We start from the raw sequence: 10,098 nt of genomic DNA on the forward strand, positions 1-10,098 counted from the left end.
ATCAAATTCATCCAGGCATAAGCTAGCAGGTTTATCGAAAGGAATATCACTCTCATCAAACCTACACAGAGAATTTACTTCTACTACCTGTATCGGGTTATCGAGACCATGGATCTCTTCGATAGGTGGTATATTTTTGACATCTTCAGATTTAATGCCTTTCTCTCGCATAGGTTTCTTGGCTTCTTGCATATCTTGAGGACTGAGGAATAGAATACCTCTTTTCTTCGGAGTTGGCTTAGGAGGTGGTTCGGGAATAGTCCAAGCATTCTTATTGCACAAGATGTTAGTCAATAGAATCTCAGCTTTCGTTACCTAAAAACACTACCACCACAACTACCTAGGTGGTCTTTGGAAGCATCGGTAAGTCCATTATAGAAGATATCAAGTATTTCATTCTTCTCTAGAGGGTGATCAGGCAAAGCATTCAGTAGCTGGATAAGCCTCCCCCAAGCTCGTGGGAGACTCTCTTCTTCAGCTTGAGCAAAGTTGTATATTTCCTGCAAGGCAGCTTGCTTCTTATGGGCAGGGAAATATATTTCAGAGAAGTAGTAGACCATATCCTGGGGGCTACACACACAACCAGGAGCAAGAGAAGTGAACCAGGTTTTAGCATCATCCTTTAGCGAGAAAGGAAACAACTTGAGGATATGGTAGTGGCGGATCTTTTCCTCACTAGTGAAAGGGTGGCTATATCGTGCAGTTTGGTAAGACGGGCTACAACCGTTTCAGACTGATAACCGTGAAAAGGATCAGATTCGACCAGGGTGATTAACTCAGGGTCGAGAGAGAATTCATAATCCTTATCGGTCACAAAGAGAGGCGAAGTGGCAAACTTCGGGTCGTATTTCATCCTAGCGTTCAGAGATTTTTCTTTCCACTTGCGCAGCAAATTCTCAACATCATAGCTATCCTTACACGCAAGAAAATCCTCAGCTATCTCTCCCTCCATAACATAGGCGATACGGAATAAATAGAGCTGAGTTTGGAGGCGGTGGCGCCACGCGGGCCCCACAAGCCCTCATGGCGCGGCTAGGGGTGGTGGCCGCGGCCCAGGGGCTTGTCGCCCACTGGCACACCTCCTCCGGTGGATCTTCGCGCAGGTATTTTTCATTTATTCCAGAAAAATTCTCTGTAAATTTTCAGGACATTCTGAGAACTTTTATTTCTGCACAAAAACAACACCATGGCAATTCTGCTGAAAACAACGTTAGTCTGGGTTAGTTCCATTCAAATCATGGAAATTAGAGTTCAAAACAAGGGCAAAAGAGTTCGGAAAAGTAGATACGACGGAGACGTATCACCGAGCTGGCTGACGAACCGGCTAAGGGACGTGAGGCAACCGACGAACTTCTGGACGTATAGGATTTGAGCCGGCTTCACCATCCACTTGATGGTGCCGATTTTCTCGGGGTTTGCCTCGATTCCGCGAGCGTACACGAAGAACCCCAAGAGCTTGCCGCCTGGAACTCCAAAGACACACTTCTCCGGGTTGAGACGAATCTTGTACTCGCACAGGTTAGCAAACCTCTCCCGCAGGTCGTCAAGGAGGCTGAAGTGCTGCTTGGTCTTGACAAGATGTCATCCACATAGACGTGGACGTTTTTGCCAATCTGTGGCAGCAAGCGCTACTGCATGTAGCGTTGGAATGTCGCACCAGCGTTCTTCAGACCGAATGTCATGGTAGTGTAGCAGTAGGCCCTGAAGGTCATGATGAAGGAGGTCTTCAGGTGATCAGCTGGATCCAGCTTGATTTGATGGTAGCCGGAATAAGCATCCAGAAACGACAGCAGTTCGCAGCCGAGTGTGGAGTCGATCACTTGATCTATCCGGGGCAAGGCGAAAGGGGCTTTCGGGCATGCCTTATTCAGGCTTGTGTAGTCGATACACATTCGCCAGGTGTTGTTTTTCTTCAGCACCAGGACTGGATTGGCTAACCAGTCCGGGTGGAAAACCTCCATGATGAAGCCAGTTGCAAGGAGCGAGGCAATCTCTTCTCCGATTGTGCGTCGCTTCCCCTCGGTGAAGCGACGCAAAGGTTGTTTCACCGGCTTTGCATCCGGTCGCACGTGAAGTTTGTGCTCGGCGTACTTCCTCGGAACACCGACATGTCTTTGGGGGACCATGCAAAGATGTCCCGATTCTCACGGAGGAAGTCGACGAGCTCGCCTTCCTATTTAGGGCTGAGGCCAGCCCCGATGGTGACGCACTGCTTGGGGTTTGCAGGGTCGAGTGGCACCTGCTTGGTTTCTTTAGCCGGCTTGAAGGATCCTTCGCCGGCCGACTGGGAGGGAGGAGTAGGGATCGCCGGCTACTTGGTAGCCTGAGCCACAAGCCGGTCAATCTGCCTTCTCTCCTCATCAATCACCATGGCGTCGGCCAGGCGGCTGCTGTCTTGTGCACACTCGAGTGACTTCTTGTAGTCGCCAGCAATGGTGATGATGTCCTTTGGACCCGACATCTTCATCTTCAGGTAGGCGTAGTGGGGGATAGCCATGAACTTGGCTAGAGCCAGTCTACCCAGCAGCGCGTGATACGGGCTGTTGAGATCCACCACCTCGAACCATATGGACTCACGGCGGAAGTGAGCCTTGTCACCGAAAAGGATGTCTAGCTGGATTTTGCCGATCGGCGAGTAGGACTGTCCTGACACAATGCCGTGGAAGACAGTGCTGGTCGGCAATACGTCCTTCTCCTTGAGCCCGAGCTTGAGGAGGGTGTCGAAGTAGAGGATATTGATGCTGCTGCCGCCGTCGACCAACACCCGGGAGAACCGGCAGGTGAGCCTCTGGGAGGCGAAGGTAGGGTCGAGGACGAGCGCGTATGAGCCCGGGTTGGGCATCACCGCAGGATGGTCAACCCGGCTCCATGTGATGGGCTTTTCAGACTAGTGCATGTATTGGGGAACCGGGGGGACTGTGGCATTCACCTCACGCCGGCGCTGGCGCTGGCTGTGCTTGTCGTCGCCTTCATTGGTGAAGACGCCGAATGCTCCGTCTTGATGAGGGTAGTCGTCATGGAGGTGGCCATCGTCATGAGGTGGCGACAGTGGAGCCGAAGCGGGACCGGGAGCCGGAGCTTGAGGCGCGACTTGTGCACCTGGGGCAGCCGGCATGCCCTCCCCTTGCGACAATCGTCGTGCGAAGCTGCACTGTTGAAGGGTGTGGGTAGAGGGATGTGCCCCAGAATGCATCTTGCAGGGCGTTTCAAGCATCTGCTCGAAGGTCTTCTTGGGCTACCAGTTGCCTTTGTTGGGCCGTCTCCGTTGGGAGCCGGCCTGAGTAGCGGGCGCCTCTCCCTCCACGCTGGCTACCAGCTTGTTGTTGGAGCGCGAATCTAGCTGATCCGCCTTGCGCTTGTTGTTGTTCTGGCCGCCTCGATTATCTCCAGCCGGCTTGGGAGTAGCCGGCGTGGGGACAACCTTGTCTGAGGCGATCACCTTGACCCGCATCGTGGAGTCTGCCGTAGCGTACTTGTCCGCCTTGGCCATGAGCACCGCCAGAGAGGTGGGCTCAGAGCACATGAGCTTGTGCTTGAGGAGAGTGCCGTCTTGGCAGCCGTCGATGAAGTACTAGATGGCCTGTACCTCATGCACTCCCTCGCAGGAGTTGTGAAGCTCCTTCCAGCGTGTGACGTAGTCGCGAAGGGGTTCGTCGGGCCTCTGGACGCACATGGCCAGCTTGCGAGGCCGGCCAGGGCGCTTGTAGGTGCCGGTGAAGTTGCGGACGAACGCCTCCTCGAAGTCAACCCATGAGTTGACGCTGCCGGCTGGAAGGCTATTAAGCCATGTCCGAGCCGAGCTGACCAGCACGTGTGGCACGTAGCAGACTGCTACGCGCTTGTTGCCGCTGGCAATGCCAATGGCGGTGGTGTAGTCGATCAGTCAGTCTTCTGGCTTGGTGGTGCCATTGTACTTCGGAGTGTCCCGAGGCATAGTGAAGCCTCGGGGAAATGGCTCCCCTCGGATCCGGGGGCCGAAGCACGCCGGACCGATGGAACCATCCTCCTCCAGAAGAGCTGACTACGCTAGTGCGTTGAGACGCCTGCGGGTGTCGTGGTTGCCATGGGGGACGCGAGCGCCAATCCGAGCCGTGATTGGAAGGGGCGCCTTGTGAGCCGGTAGCATGGGTCCTCCCCGGACGAGGCACCTCATACACCGAGTCACTCTCATCACCTCCACGACGCCGGTTCGAAGTATGCTCGCTCTGGCGCTAAGAACGCCTGTCGTGGCTGCCCTCACCCTTCCCGCTGGAAGTGCGATGCGAGGAAGATCCTTCGACTTGTTGATGACCGCTGGGGTTACGGCGCGCTCCGGGGTTGGGTCCCGGAGACTCCGATTGAGCTTGACCGGGGTCAAGCCGTGTCTGATGCTCGTTGGCGGCGTCAAGGAGATCCTTGACCCGCTTCTCCTGGAAGGCGCGCTCCTCGCCCTCCAAGCTTGGCATTTCTGCCATGGCCGCCTCGGTCGCCCGTAAGTTGGTCGCAGGAGTCTCGTAGATGGGCTTCTTGCCGCCTAGAATATCGGCGATGACCCAGCCGCGGCCGCGGACTGATCCGAGCCGGCTAGGGGCCTCGGAAACCGGAGTGAGGTCGTATGCGGAGTTATACTCGCACTGCGTGGCCTCCATCCGGCGTTTAGCTGAGGCGATGGCGATGCCCTCCTCCAAGATCTGCCTGCGAGCCTCCTCCAGCGAGGCCCGCGCGTCGGTGGGGTTTGTGGAGGCGGATATGGGCGTCTTCAGGCCAGTAAGCGCAGCCTGAAGAGTGTCAGCAATGATAGCAGCAGGCTCACCAGCATCTGCTGATGCCTTGCCATGAGCCGTGCTGGTGCCAGCACCGATGACCATCACCTCCACGACGTTGGAGACGGTGGCGACATGATACGGGGTGTAGAACCCCGCAGACGACGGAGGGCCATCGAAGACGAGCACGTTGCTGGGGTACACGTCGAATGTAGGCGTCTCAGCGATAGAGATCCTTCTGAAGCTGGCGTATAATGCCTGGACATCGAAGTCCTCGCCAAAGTAGCGAGGACCATCATTGAGGCGCACATCGCTAAAGAGAACGCTGAGGTTCTCCATAGCAGCGACGACGACGTTGGGAGGCGCCTCGTCATCGGACTCCCCGTTCGAATGCGCGTGACGGACAGGGACGTCGATCATCATCGGTGAAGCCTCATCGAAGGCGGGCTCCACGGGCATGCAGATCTGTCCAGACGCGATGCGTCCGGTGGTGTAAGCACGGGGCCCTGCCCAGCGTGTGAAGCGAGCCGATGCCACGGACTGCCCCACGGTGGGCGCCAAATGTCGGTGAATACTCACAACATAATCCATGGGTAGGCTAAATATGGTGGGAACCGAAGTGGCACCGGAGGGCGCTGGGAACGAGGTTGGTACACGCATGGAACGCACGATGTACCCAGGTTCAGGGCTCTCCGTAGAGATAATACCCCTAGTCCTTCCGTAGTGTATGATGTATGAATGGGACTACAAAGTGCTCCTGGAGCTGTATTGTGGAGGAGGAAGAAGGAGCTGCCGGCTCGCGTCTGCCTCTCCTATGTGGTTGGTGTGTGTACTCAGTTGACCGACCCTCTGCATGGAGGGGGGGTAGGAGGGTTTTATAGACGAACCCACCGACCTAAAATATGGATAAAAGTACAAGAGTGGGACCTGGCTCGCAGCCTCTCCGGCTGGTGAGGGGGCCCACACGGGTCTTGTCTTGTCGCTCGAGGGGCCCGCCGGCTGAGAGGCCCCGTCTTGCTGTGGGACTGATGTCTACTATGCAACCTTCTCCTTGTAGACATTGTTGGGCCTCCAAGTGCAGAGGGTTGTAGGACAGTAGCAATTTTCCCTCAAGTGGGTGACCTAAGGTTTATCAATCCGCTGGAGGCATAGGATGAAGATGGTCTCTCTCAAGCAACCCTGCAACCAAATAACAAAGAGTCTCTTATGTCCCCAACACACCTAATACAATGGTAAGTTGTATAGGTGCACTAGTTCGGCGAAGAGATGGTGATACAAGTGCAATATTGATGGTAGATATAGGTTTTTGTAATCTGAAATTACAAAAACAGCAAGGTAAAAAATGGTAAAAGTGAGCACGAACGGTATTGCAATTTGTGGAAACAAGGCCTAGGGTTCATACTTTCACTAGTGAAGTTCTCTCAACAATGATAACATAATTGGATCATATAACTAGCCCTCAACATGCAACAAAGAGTCACTCCAAAGTCACTAATAGCGGGGAACAAACGAAGAGATTATTGTCGGGTACGAAACCACCACAAAGTTATTCTTTCTGATCGATCTATTCAAGAGTCCGTATTAAAATAACACGAAGCTATTCTTTCCGTTCGATCCATCATAGAGTTCGTACTAGAATAACACCTTAAGATACATATCAACCAAGACCCTAATGTCACCTAGATACTCCATTGTCACCTCAAGTATCCGTGGGCATGATTATACGATATGCATCACATAATCTCAGAATCATCTATTCAACCAACACATAGAACTTCAAAGAGTGCCCCAAAGTTTCTACCAGAGAGTCAAAACATGTGCCAACCCCTGTGCATAGGTTCCCAATGTCACGAACCCGCAAGTTGATCACCAAAACATACATCAAGTACTCACATGAATCCACGTGTGCCAACCCATATGCATAGGTTCCCAATTGTCACAAACCCGCAAGTTGATCACAACAGATAGACACGTGCAAGACATACACCAAGTGTTCTCAAAGACTCAATCCAATAAGATAACTCCAAAGGGGAAACTCAATTCATTACAAGAAGGAGAGGGGGAAGAACATCATAAGATCCAACTATAGTAGCAAAGCCCATGGTACATCGAGATCAAGACATCTCAAGAACACGAGAGAGAGAGATCAAACACATAGCTACTGGTACATACCCTCAGCCCCGAGGGAGAACTACTCCCTCCTCGTCATGGAGATCGCCGAGATGATGAAGATGGCCACCGGATATGGATTACCCGTCCGGCAGGGTGCCCGAACGGGCTCCAGATTGGTTTTTGGTGGCTACAGAGGCTTGCGGGGGCGGAACTCCCGATCTAGGTTTCTTTTTGGGGGTTTCTGAATTTATAGGAATTTATGGCGGTGGAATTACATCAGTTGGGCCCACGAGGAGGTCACAAGCCTGCTCGCCACCACCGGGGGGGGGGGGGGGGTGGCGGCGTGAGGGCTTGTGACTCCCTCGTGGCCCATCTGGCCTTCTTCCAAAGCTTCGGGGGTCTCTTTTGGTCCAAAAAAATCATCATAAAGTTTCATTCCATTTGGACTCCGTCTGAAAATGGGCCAAAAACACTGAAAAAACAGAAACTAGCACTTGGCACTGAGTTAATAGGTCATTCCCCAAAAAGATATAAAATAACATATTCATGCATATAAAACATCCAAAGTTGACAAGATAATAGCATGGAACCATCAAAAATTATAGATACGTTGGAGACGTATCAGGGACCCGCCGGCTAGCCAATAAGGCTCTCGCGTAAGGTTGATGCAGGACACGCGTGGTACGTCCGGCGCCGTCCAGCGAGATTCGTCATGGGAAGACGGTACGGCCGTCTCCACTGTTCCCACGCCGAGTGCAGTAATGGAGTGGGAGTTTGACGGGCCGACACTGTGCAGGGTGATGATGAGAGCCGGAGGAGGTCAGCGGCGTGGCCGCCGACGCAGGAGTCTCACGTGACATGAATTTTCAGATCCGTTAGATTCAAAAGAATAGTTTGCTATTGACGTGGAGACAATAATAATTCAAGCAAACTAGCAAGGTAATCATGAACTTCCAAAATAACAAGGCCAAAAGAAAGTTATCCCTACAAAAGCATATAGTGTGGCTATGCTCTGTCATCATTGCACAACGAATTTAAATCATGCACAACCCCGGTATTGGCCAAGTAATTGTTTCACACCTTTACTTTCTCAAACCTTTTCAACTCTCACGCAATACATGAGCGTGAGCCATGGTTTTAGCACTATAAGTGGTGTGGAGTGTGGTGGAGGTTGCAAGACAAAAAAGGAGAAGATGATCACATTAACTAGGCATATCAATGAGCTATGGAGATGCTCATCAATAGATATCAATGTGAATGAGTAGGGATTGCCATACGAATGATGCACTAGATCTAAGAGTGTGTGAAAGCTCTTAAAGAAAACTAGTGGGTGTGCATCCAACTTGCTTGCTCACGAAGACCTAAGGCAATTTTCAGGAAGCCCATCATAGGAATATACAAGCCAAGTTATATAATTAAAATTTCCCACTAGCTATATGGTGGTGACAAAACGAGAGACTCTCAATCATGAAGATCATGGTGCTTAATATGCACAAGTGTGGAAAGGTGGTAGCATTGTCCATTCTCGCTTTTTCTCTCATATTTTTTTGGTGGGCTCTTTGGCCTTTTTTTATTTTTTATTATTTTGGTGGGCATCTTTGGCCTCTTTTATTCCCTCACATGGGACAATGCTCCATCAATGATGATCATCACACTTTCAACTCAAAACTTAGAGCAACGATGACTCTATATGGAATGCCTTAGGTAGTGTACCGTGACATTGATCTAGCATGACATAGACATTAATGGAAACATCATGCTAGCTATCTTACGATCATGCAATGGCAATGTAGACGTGGTGGCACATGTCATGGTGGTAGTTGCATGGCAATATATCTCGGAATGACTTTGAAAAAGCCATAGTAGGTAGGTATGGTGGCTGTTTTGAGGGAGGCTAATGGTGGGTTTTGTGCACCGGCGAAAGTTGCACGACACTAAGAAGATAGTGATGGTGGAACGTGAAAGTGCATATAAACCATGGACTCAACATTAGTCATTAAGAACTCATATACTTGTTGCAAAAGTTTTTGTAGTAATCGAAACAAAACATTCAACGCATACTCCTAGGGGAAGGGTTGGTAGGTATAAACCATCGCGCGATCCCGACCGCCACACAAAGGATGACAATCCATAGACTAATCATGCTCAGACTTCCTCACATAGCGGTTCACCATACGTGCATGCTACGGGAATCACTAACTTCAACACAAGTATTTCTAGATCCACAACACCTTACTAGCATAACTTCAATATTACCACAACCATATCTCAAAACTAATTGAGAGGAATCAAACTTCTCTAACTATTTAATGCACATGAAGGTGGAAGTTTTTGTACCCCTTTGGATAACTACCCCTTTTGAGACTACTTTTAAAGCATAGATCAACTACCAAGCCACGCACCGCTGTGCTCTAAAAGATATAAGTGAAGCACATAGAGCAAGAGTATCTAGCTCAAAAGATATAAGTGAAGCACATGTGAGCTGAATTGTCTACCAAAGGATATAAGTGAAGCTTGACAAAATCATGGTGAGTGAATGTGTCTCTCTCTAGGTGTGCAGCAAGGATTATTGTGACACAACAACAAAAAGACTCCTACGATACAAGACGCTCCAAGCAAAAACACATAACATGTGGTGAATAGAAATATAGCCCCAAGTAACGTTACCGATGGATTGAAGACGAAAGAGGGGATGCCTTCCCGGGGCATCCCCAAGCTTAGGCTTTTACGACATCCTTGAATCTCTTGGGGTGCCTTGGGCATACCCAAGTTTGAGCTCTTGCCACTCTTTATCTCTTTGTCCATAAGAACTTCACCCAAAACTTGAAAACTTCACAACATGAAACTTAAATAGAAACTCGTGATAACATTAGTATGAGAAAACAAACCACCACTTCCTTAGGTACTGTAGCAAACTTAAATTCTACTTATGCTGATGTTGGGTTACTGTATTTTCAATCTTCCATGGCTAATACCCTCCGATACTATCCATAGTTTCATCAAAATAAGCAACCAACACAACAAAAACATAATTTGTTAACAGCAGACCAGTCTGTAGCAATCTGTATATTTCGTATACCTCTGGTTCTTCAAAAATTCTGCAAAATTACGAAAATCTGAAGAATTTGCGTAGAAATCAACAGCAAAAAGAATCAACTCAAAAGATCTTACACAAAAAAAAATGAAAATTCTTTTCGTGAGCAGAAAGTTTCTGTCCTTTCCAGCATGACCAAACGATCATCCC

Source organism: Hordeum vulgare, chromosome 5H, assembly GCF_904849725.1.
Source record: "Hordeum vulgare subsp. vulgare chromosome 5H, MorexV3_pseudomolecules_assembly, whole genome shotgun sequence".
In the NCBI taxonomy this organism is placed as follows: Eukaryota; Viridiplantae; Streptophyta; class Magnoliopsida; order Poales; family Poaceae; genus Hordeum; species Hordeum vulgare.